Raw genomic sequence first — 10289 nt, forward strand, 5'->3', positions numbered from 1 at the left:
ACCTCTTTACACTCTTAATTATCGAGAAGCCCAAAGAGCCTCTTACTTATCTATGCTTACCATATTCAAAATTAAAACTGATTTTTTTTTTTTTTTTTTTTTTTTGAGACAGAGACTTACTCTGTCACCCAGGCTGGAGTGCAGTGGCGTGATCTCGGCTCACTGCAACCTCTGCCTCCTGGGTTCAAGCGATTCTCATGCCTCAGTCTCTTGAGTAGCTGAGATTACAGCCATGCACCATCACGCCCGGCTAATTGTTATATTTTTAGTAGAGACAGAGTTTCACCATGTTGGCCAGGCTGGTCTTAAACTCCTGGCCTATGTGATCCGCCTGCCTTGGCCTCCCAAAGTGCTGGCATTACAGGTGTGAGCCACCACGCCTGGCCCAAAACTGAGATATTTAATTAAAGTATTTGTGAATTCATTTAAAGCAATAAAATATCTTGAATATCTGGTTCAACAGAAGCCAAGTAGATTCTCATCTCTCCTTCCACATTCCATCTGTTGTTTTAACTGAAGTGCATGAAAAAATCCATCCGTACTAGCTATGTAGTTGGTACAGGGAAGAGTATTTTAGATACTCCTTTCCAGATAATTGCAGATATTCTTTGATACTACACCAAAGCTTAAAAGTGCTAAATTCTTAAATGTTACTTGGAATGAGACATTTCAAACTGTATCAATAACTTTTCATGTGTCACATTAAATCCATAAACCCACCTCACACTTTGAATCGATCTTTTACCCATTCATGATTTGGTAACATCATGCTTAGTATTATTATAAGAATAGCTCAGTTTTGCAGATCCCTAAGTGTCTGTGCATCTCTGTGGGGGGCTGCAGATCTTTCTTTGAGGGTCACTGTCAAAGAGCCCTCATGGGGCTCTAGGAGTTCACTCTGCAGGAGAGGCAGAGCTAACGTCAGGTTTATTGCAAGGAAGAGAGACGCACTCAAACTCAAACTAGCTCAAGAGAAATGGAAGTCAGCTGAGGTTTACTCCAGAGAAGCTCTTAGAATTCAGGGACATGAAAAATAGGCCACCCTAGGCTGGAACTGAACTCAGGATCGAAACTACTCCCTCACCTTGAATGAAATCACGTGGCCTGTCTTCTCTGCCCACATCTGTTTCATTTCTTCTGCCTCTCTCCTGGCAAAGTGGTGGCTTCTCTACTCCACCGTAGCTCTGGTGTAAAGGTGGCTTTGATGTACCCAATTCTAGGAGACCTCGGGTCAAGCAATCATCTTCTCTCAGTATCTCATATTCTTGATTCCAAACTCCTGAGAGAGAGAATCTGATTAGCTCAACCTGATTCGTGACTGAGTCATGGGTCAACCCCTAGTCCCACTGCACTGGGTTACCAGGTACAAACAAGGCCCCAAACAGACAACTCAAGATGTGTCTCCCCTATGAGGCCTTTGAATTGTGTGTAAAATAAAGTAAAAGCTTAAAATGTAGGAAGACAGAGACAACAATAAAAAGTGACATGTTATAGCAGAAACAGAAGACAGGAAAAACCCAGTAGTGTTCAGCATGGCTATCTTGTGTTAATTAACATTTAGTGGTAGCAATAATAATAGATGGTGTTTATTGAAAGCCTATTTTGTGGCAGGCATTAAACTTGGAACACATTTTCCTCATTAAAAGTGAAAAATAACCCAAATCGTAGGCTCTATTTTTATCCCTAATTTAGCATAACAGTTAACAGTCTGGGTTTTGGAGCCAAACCACTGGAGTTTGTGTAGTTGGATGACTTTGGGTGAGTTCTTCAACTTTTCTTTGGCTCATTTCTTTCACTCTTTTTCTCAGGGTGAAATACCCTCTGATGAAAAGAAAGTGGAGTGTAAGTGGTGGGGCCTGAGGGCCGACAGTCTAGATTTCCTACCTGACTCTCAAATGCAGACAGTAAAGATCAGAGAAGAGCGAGAGGGAAGCCTGTGCTTGTTATGGACATGGTACGTTAGAGTAGATCGGAGCTCCGGCCAAGGCTATTGGGTTCAAATCCCAGCCGTGCCACTTTCTAGCAGCTGACCTTGGGCAAGTTTCTTAAAAACTGTTGGCCAGGTGCCGTGGCTCACACCTGTAATCCCAACACTTTGGGAGGCCGAGGCAGGCAGATTGCCTGAGCTCAGGAGTTCGTGACCAGACTAGGCAACATGGTGAAACCCTGTCTCTACTAAAAAAAGTACAAAAAAATTAGCCGGGCATGGCAGTGTGCACCTGTAGTCCTAGCTACATGGGAGGCTGAGGCAGGAGACTTGCTTGAATCCAGGAGGTGGAGGTTGCAGTGAGCTGAGATCGCACCACTGCACTCCAGCCTGGGTGACAGAGTGAGACTCTGTCTCAAAAAAACAAACACCAAAAAAAACTGTTTCCTCATCCATAAAATGAGGGAAATTGGCCTTCCTCATGGAGTTTCTGGGAGATCACATGAAGTGACAGAATTGACATCAATTTCACATCTATGTCTGCTGCTAGTGAGGGTGACCTGTGATCAGAGCTTTCTGTGATCAAAGCAAGACTGGTGCACACGCCACAGCTGTGCTCATCCAGTCTCAAAGTGCACTGGAATATGACAGACATCCTTCTCTCTCACACTTTTCTTCCCCAGGTACAGGAGCCTTGACATTCTAAGACCTGTTTCAAATGTCAATTGAAGAGCATAAAGCCTATAAAATACTACATGTTATTAAACAGAAATGCTGCCTAAATATGAACTTTAACTGCAAGAACTTTTCTATTTCCCTTTTAATAGACAATTTCTAATGCTATTCCCCTTGGTGCTCCTCAGAAAGAAGCCAGAGCTGGGCGCAGGGCCATCCACAAGCAAACATTCTCCAAGATATGCCATGAAGCAGTCTTGCCCTTGCTCGCACCCCAAGAAGCTTTTTTTTTGTTTGTTTGTTTTGATGGAGTCTTGCTCTGTTGCCCAGGCTGGAGTGCAGTGGCATGATCTCGGTTCACTGCAACCTCTGCCTCACGGGTTCAAGCAATTCTCCTGCCTCAGCCTCCTGAGCAGCTGGGACTACAGGTGTGTGCCACCACACACAGTTAATTTTTGTATTTTTAGTAGAGATGGGGTTTCACCATATTGGCCAGGCTTGTCTCAAACTCCCGACCTCATGATCCACCTGCCTCAGCCTCCCAAAGTGCTGGGATTACAGGCGTGACCCACTGCACCTGGCCCTTTCTTGCTCTTAAGATAGTTCTCTGATCACCTAGATCTTGTTAGACTCTTAACAGGCCAAGTTCCCACAATCAGGTAAAAAGCCCCCCATCTGCAAGGTGGGTGAGTCCAAGTGACTCAACCAATACCTCTAACAGTCTGTTGTGGCAAATGGATTTTGTCCTCTGCTTTGCAGAATGTGGCCAACTCTGTCAGTGTTTGAGACACACGTCCCCCTAGGAAGCCCATATGTTACCATTTTACCTTTGAGATCAGTTTGCTTGCTGGCTTCTGTCCCAGTGCCTGGACTGCAAAAAAGACCACGTCTGACCAATGACAAGCTGCTCTCTATCCAACTCCTTGGAGAGATTCAAGTCTCTTTGAATCAGGACAAGCAGTGACTGGCGGGTGGGGAGACGTGTTTGGAACTCTTAGGCTCAACAGGCTTGAATGGTGAAGTCTTCTGAAAAGCAGTCTTCATCCAGCATTATGCTTCTGTGCCAACTCCTTTTCTAAATGTCTCCAAAAGCGTTCGAGAGCCCTGGCTAAGGAGAGAGGTGGAGGTGACTGCAGTGTCAGAGAGCCTGGTTCCCTGGGGACAGTGATGGTAAGCAGATGTCCTGGCAATTTCTGAGCAGCAGTGATTCAATTCCTGCAAGCTGACGGAGTGATGAACAACAGGTTAGCGAGGGAGGCACTGGAGTAATTCCTTGCAGGTGTCCAGCAGAGAGTGAGTCGTTATTCTCAGCAAAGGAAATGGACTCTGGGGATGTGCTGAGAGAGCAGAGGGGCAGAGCTTGAGAAAACAGAAGACAGGGCCTCGGATTCCGGGTTTGAGTCCCAAATCGCCTACCCACTAGCAACGGACGGTGGCAAAGACTGATTCCTCATCTGTAAAATGGGTACACCACCACTACTACTACTACTACTACTACTACTACTACTACTCCTACTACTACTTCCTTGCTTATTTCACAGGATTGTGGAGAGAAAGTGGGTTATAGGAAAATATGTTGGACAAATTCATATATGATTTCTGATTTCTCCCATGGCCTCTTGCTCCTTTTGCTGTGTGTGTGTGTGAGAGCGAGAGAGAGAACGAGAGAGAGAGAGTTTCCTGTGGCTGCTAACAAATTACCACAAACTTGGTAGCATAAGACATCTCTTTACACAGTTCTGGAGGTCAGGAGTCCGAAGTCAGTTTTCCAAGCAGAAATTGAGGTGTGGGCGCAGCTGTGCTCCCCCAGGAGGCTGTCTGGGAGCGCCTGCTCCGTGGCCTCTTGGCCCATGGCTCAGCCTCCCTCCTCTAACCCAGCAGAGGAGCATTCTGCAGCAGTGGTGATATCATCGCCTTCTGAGTTGGACCTCCCTCCGCCTCCCTGTTATAAGGACCCTAGTAATTGCATTTAGGGGCCCTCAAATAATCCAAGCTCCTCTCCCCATCTCAAGATCCTGAATCATGGCTGCAGTCTCTTTTGCCATATAACGGCACAATCACAGGATCCAGGGATTAGAGCACGCACCTCTGGGAACCATTATTTAGCCGACCCCGATATGCAGGAGGTGAGAGGAGGAGCCAACGTGGAGATTGGAAGGGGACAGGCTCCTGTGTTCGTGAGGAAGTGCACGGAGGCCCTTCCAGCTTTTTCATATTTCCAAGCAAATCCAACTGCGCTCATTCAAAGTCCCTCTAGGTACATGTGGGGGCAGGCCGGATGGCAGTGGGGTTGACAGGCAGACACTCAGGTCTGAACCTTACATCAGTGCTTCTCAAAGCGGAGTCACTGGACCGGCAGCCTCAGCCTCACCTGGGAACTTGTTAGAAATGCAAAATTTTGGATTCCACCCCAGACCTCCTGGATCAGATGCTCTGAGGTGGTTTAAAAAGGCCTCCAGGGGATTCTGATGCTGGCCCTTCATAGCTCAAGTTTGAGCAAGGGATCTTAGAGGAAAAGATAAGGCCTGGGATTGGATCCTGGAGCAGGGGTTCTCAGCACTGGCTGCAGATTCTAACCACTTGGACGGGGGGGGCTTTGAAAAGTAGGGCATAAATCAGAGCCTCTGGGGATGGGGCCCAGGCAAGGAAAGCATTTTTTTTTTTAAGTTCCCAGGTGATTCTTACCTGCAATCAGCTTTTAGAGCCACTCAGTGCACAACCCTCACCCCACGCTTTGGCCTTGTGGGGAAGAATTGGGACTCACTAAATCAGTGTTTCTTAACCTTAGGACAACATCAGAATCACCTGGAGAGTCTAAGACACAGATTCCGAGGCCCACCCCCAAGTCACTCGTGTAGTTGGTCTGGGGCAGGGCCTGAGACTTGGCATTTCTAACACATTTCAGGGTGACGTTGATGCTTTCAGTCCAGGAGCCACACTTGGAGGAATGTTGCATTCATGCATGGTTTTTATTATTATTATTATTATACTTTAAGTTCTGGGATACATTGTGCAGTAGAAGATTCGTTACATAGGTATACACACCTGCCATGGTGGTTTGCTGCATCCATCAACCCGTTATCTACATTAGGTATTTCTCCTAATGTTATCCCTCCTCTAGCCCCTCACCCCACAACAGGCCCAGGTGTGTGATGTTCCCCTCCCTGTGTCCATGTGTTCTCATTGTTCAACTCCCACTTATGAGTGAGAACATCATGCATGATTTTAATACCAACAGCCTACTCAGAATACGTTTCCCGGACTAAGTTAAAACCACAGAGCCTAAAAGCCTTAGAAATTACTTGATTTGCTTCTTTCCCCTGATTTTGTTTTTTAGGGCAAATGCCATTGGAACTTAGTGGTTGATATCGTGTTCGTGACTTAACGATGCAAGAAACCTTGTGGAGATGGAGTTCGAGAGGGTAGTGAAGGGAGAAGGTCATTGAAAATAGGTGGGCTGGGGAAAGAAAACCAGAAATGACCCTAGACGGCCTCACAACTTTGCCAGTGTCTGGCCATAGTTTTAGAGGGCGGGGGAAGAGGGAGAGAAGCAGTAGCAGTGATTCAGCATGATGCTCTTGATTTAGTGACTAACCCTCCAATGTTCTGAGATAGCACTCAACTTTTTGCTATTAAGGTAATTTTCAGTTTGAGTCAACAATTTAAATCAGCATCTCTCCAGACGTCACCTGGTGGTCCTCTCTGCCCCTTGACAGGTAGATCCCATTGCCTTGAAATCCTCCATCCCAGGACTAGGGTTGAGTTGCCCTACTGAGGATTCCTGTTAATTCCCAAAAAACTTCAATCCTTGTAGGTCTTTATTAAATGAAATGGCTTAAAAGCTTTGACATCTTACATTCCTCTTTCTTTACCCCAATGCAAAACTCAGCCTCTTCATCAGTTTTCTATTAAATTTCTAAAAATTCACACCCACCCAGAGTTTGAGTGATTAAGGAGGCTTTGCTGAAGAAGGAAGCTTTCTCACACCCCTTCACAATTTTCCTACCACTCTCCGCTTGACTTCCTGGGCCTTCCCTCTCCCACTTCTTATTTGCATTCCTCTCATGAGCAAAACTTATCCTTGTACAAAACATATCCCTCTTTTTATCTCATATCTAGCGGATAAGGATTCGCCTTTTGCAGTAGGGAGCATGGAGGCTCAGCCTGGATTCCAGAAGCACTCATCATAGCACATCTTCCAAATTCATTGTTAGATTTTTGATACAATTTAGAGAATTTCTGGTGAACAAAATTTTTCTTTACCTTGGCATAAATGTTACCTGTATTTATCCATTCCACTTTAAATAAACTTTGTATTTTAAAACCATTTTAGATGTACAGGAAGTTGCAAAGCAAACACAGAGTTTTTATAGCCCCACACCCAGTTTCCCCTATTGTTAATATCTTACATTCCTATGGCACATTTGTCACAATTAATGAACTAACATTGACGCATACTTATTATTAATCAAGTCCAGGCTTTACTCAGATTCCCTTCATTTTTGTTTTGTTTCATTTTGTTTTTTAGATGGAGTCTCGCTCAGTTGCCCAGGCTGGAGTGCAATGGTGCGATCTCAGCTCACTACAACCTTCGCCTCCTGGGTTCAGGCAGTTTTCCTGCCTCAGCCTCCTGAGTAGCTGGGATTACCGATGCCTGCCATCACGCCCAGCTAATTTTTGTATTTTTAGTAGAGATGGGGTTTCACCATGTTGGCCAGGCTAGTCTCGAACTTCTGACCTCAAGTGATCTGCCCGCCTCAGCCTCCCAAAGTACTGGGATTATAGGCGTGAGCCACTGTGCCCGGCCCCCCCCGCTTCGTTTTCATGTAATGTCTGTCTTCTGTCCCAGGATCCCATCCAGGATATATTATATTAAGTCGTCATGTCTCCTTTGGCTCCTCTTGGCTCTGACAGTTTCTTAGACTTTGCTTGTCTTTGGTGACCTCTCCAGTTTTAAGGAGAGGTCAGGTATTTTTCAGAAGGCCCTTCAATTTACTTTTGTCTGACATGTTTCTTATGATTAGACTGGGGTTAGGATTTTGGGAGGAAAATCTCAGAAGTAACATGCCATTCTCTCTGCATCACATCAACATCACATCAATTGTTAACCCAGCATGACTTGTCACTGTTGATGTTGGCCTTCATGACCTGGCTGAGGCAGTCTCCATCCCAACCCTGATATTTTCCACACCCTACTCATCGGAAGGAAGTCACTAGGCACAGCCTACACTTACTTGTGGGAAGTTATGTCCCACCTCTTTGAGAAGCAAGTATGTACATACATTATTTGAAATTCTGAATACGAGATTTGTCTATTCTACCCTGTGTATTTAGTTATTCAATCACTTATTTATCTAACTACAGACACAGTTATTATTTTATACTTTGGGTTATAATCCAAATTACATTATTTACTTTGTTGCTCAAATGGTTCTGGATTTGGCCATTGGGAGCCCTTTCTGTCAGCTCCTGTATTCTTTTGTTGTAACCCCATGCTTTTGTGATTTTTAATTTGTTTTGTTTGTTTGTTTTGAGATGGAGTCTTGCTCTGTCACCCAGGATGGAGTGCAATGGCGCGATCTAAGCTCACTGCAACCTCTGCCTCCTGAGTTCAAGCAATTCTCCCACCTCAGTCTCCCAAGTAGCTGTGATTGCAGGCATTTGCCATCATACCTGGCTAATTTTTTGTATTTTTAATGGAGACAGGGTTTCACCATGTTGGTCAGGCTGATCCTGAACTCCCGACCTCAAGTGATCCACCCGCATCGGCCTCCCAAGTGCTGGGATTACAGGCCTGAGCCACCACGCCTGGCCACATGCTTTTGTTTTCTGAGGTCCTTCTTATCTTCTGTGATTATAAGAGGTTCCAGGTTCATCTCTGGGTGCATTTCCCATCACAGCCTTAAACTCAGCCATTTCTCCAAGGAGCTCTGGTTCCTTTAATGGCGTTAGAAACCAAAATCAGGATGATGAGTGTGCTTGTTGTTACCAGGGTTCATTGAGTCTAGGCCCTCTCAGCAGACAGAGTTTGGAAATATATGAGGGTGTGTCTACCTGTGTGTGTACACATATCCAGAATTATTTCCATAATTATCCATCTGTATTGACGTTAAGCTAAAAATGAATCTAGACTAATGTCTCATACTGTCTCTCACAGAGCACCACATGGTTCATTCTAGGCATTTCCTTGGCTTTCTGTAACCATTTACTCCAATAGAGAGAAATCTGCCTCCCACCATCCATCATCTTTTACTAATATTCTTAATCCAGGTATACATGTAGAGAAGTATCAAAATTGTTAACCCAAAGCAATAAGAACAACTTTATCAGCTGGAGTATAGTACTTCTGTATTGTTTCTTTTGTCTTTAGTCCTGCAGGCTCCATTCATTTCCAAAGTTACTTAGGTCTGCACCTTTTCTCCTGCCACCTTCAGTGAGGTTATGCCACATTGTAACACAGTTAGATTCTTTTGCCACAGGCTGGATTCCATCCTGGGATTACCAATCTCCTAACTGATAAATCCATAGTGTCATGTCTCCACAACTAGAGTGTCTTATGAAATAATTTCATGGCCATACAACAATTCTGGGTGCTTTCCCTGTTCCTCCCCTCTCTTTCCCCAATCCCCTGATGAACATGAATGTGTTTTCTATCTTTATAATTCTTCCCTTACCAGAATATCATAAAACGAAATCATATAGTATGCAGTCTTTTCATGCTGCCTCCTTTCACTTAGCAATATGCCTTCAAGATTCATCCACATTGTTTTTTGGACTGTCCATTCCTTTTTAATTGTTAAATAGTATTCCACTGTATGGATGTACCATAGATTGTTTATTCATCCACCTGTTAAAGGACATCTCAGTTGCTTCCATGTTTTGGCAATCGTGGATAAAGCTGCTGTAAACATTTGAGTGCCAATTGTTGTGCAGACGTAAGTTTTCAAATCAGTCGAGTAAATACTTTGGAGTGCAATTGCCGCATTATATCGTGAGAGTATGCTTAGCTTTGTAGAAACTGTCAGACTGTCTTCCAAAGTGGCTGAACCATTTTGCTTTCCCACCAGCAGTGAATAAGACTTCTGTTGCTCCATATCCTCACCAGAAATTGCTAGTGCCAGCTCCTGGGATTTTCGCCATTCTTTTTTTTTTTTTTGAGATGGAGTCTCGCTCTGTCGCCCAGGCTGGAGAGCAGTGGCCGGATCTCAGCTCACTGCAAGCTCCGCCTCCCGGGTTCACGCCATTCTCCTGCCTCAGCCTCCCGAGTAGCTGGGACTACAGGCGCCCGCTACCTCGCCTGGCTAGTTTTTTGTATTTTTTAGTAGAGACGGGGTTTCACCGTGTTAGCCAGGATGGTCTCGAACTCCTGACCTCGTGATCCGCCCGTCTCGGCCTCCCAAAGTGCTGGGATTACAGGCTTGAGCCACCATGCCCGGCCGATTTTCGCCATTCTAATAGGTGTATACTTGTGTCCCATTATTGTTCATTCCACTTTTAAAAATCCATTTTGGGGCATGGCCAATTTGGAAACAATTTTTCACTGGCCCTGGATTTGACATGATTTTTTTGTTTTGTTTTGTTTTGTTTTTTTCCTTGAGATGGAGTCACCCAGGCTGGAGTGCAGTGGCACATGTTCTCGGCTCATCGTAACCTCCGCCTCCTGCCTCCCTGGCTCTAGCAGTTCTGC

The sequence above is a fragment of the Rhinopithecus roxellana genome, chromosome 17 (assembly GCF_007565055.1).
Source record: "Rhinopithecus roxellana isolate Shanxi Qingling chromosome 17, ASM756505v1, whole genome shotgun sequence".
NCBI lineage: Eukaryota > Metazoa > Chordata > Mammalia > Primates > Cercopithecidae > Rhinopithecus > Rhinopithecus roxellana.